The following is a 1,152-nucleotide window of genomic DNA, read 5'->3' as shown; positions in this document are numbered from 1 at the left end:
TTAGATTAAAATGCATGAGTTTTATAATATTAAAATATAAAAATGAAAAAATTTTAAAAATTCTCAAAATGACTAAAGATTGGAAATTGAATGGAGTAAAACCTTACAAGACACCTTACTAGGACAAGCAATAATAAGTTACAATTATAGCATTTCTAACCGGTTGCCAGGTTGGCGAGGGGGTAGATAGCACTTATGGTGATTCTACTAGTTTCCACAACCAAACATTTCCAACGAAATTTAATAAACGTTTTTTCAGCCATATAGTACTATAATATCCCTTCCATTCATAAATACATGTCACTTTTAAAATAAAGATAAGAAGTCAACAAAAAGAATAAAAATAAGTGAAGGTTTTCGCGGTGCGATTTTGATTAATTTTAAAAGAAAAATCAATTTGATCTAAAGCATATAATTTAGAAAACATCTTTGTATCCAAGTATTTTTTTCGATTTTATAAATTAAAATAATAAACAAAGGTTGGTGGTAATTTGAAATATTCAAGACAATATTGGCAACCCTTTGAAGTTTCAAAGCAAACGAAAGATGGTTGAAGGCATAAACATGAATTTCATCATACATCATCCATGATAGTGACAAGTCTTGATCCAATTAGTTTCCTAGATAGTACGCACAATATTATTAATACATATTGTTTTTGAATCCATATCCATGTGTATGTTATGTCCACGTTGCTCATTCCACCTCACCCCCTAAACATTAATGCTCTTCTTACATATCAAAGACCCGTCATGGGTTATGCGTAGATGGATAAGTATTGGCCAAAGCTTGTGGACCAAATTGAATACCTAAACCTAATGCATGCTCAAAATAATGCTGACTTGTTCAGCTCCTAGTCCTAGTAAAGTATACATATACACTCTTAATACATATTGCTCCATATTAATTTGTATATTTTATATACTCATATATATAGTTAAGTTTGACCTTCTTTTACTCTCTCAGTTCATTATATTAGTAATTACAAGCTTTAATTCTCCCTTATTAATAGGTACGCTTTTTCTATCATCTTTGAAATTAGATGTTAGTGAAAACTCAAATATAATTAATTTTATATAAAGTTAATAATTAAAAATTATTAAATAATTTGATAAATTTATTTAAATTATTATTTAACGTTGTTTAGTTATT

This window comes from Arachis ipaensis, chromosome B03 (genome assembly GCF_000816755.2).
Source record: "Arachis ipaensis cultivar K30076 chromosome B03, Araip1.1, whole genome shotgun sequence".
In the NCBI taxonomy this organism is placed as follows: Eukaryota; Viridiplantae; Streptophyta; class Magnoliopsida; order Fabales; family Fabaceae; genus Arachis; species Arachis ipaensis.
This window is presented reverse-complemented; position numbering follows the sequence as displayed.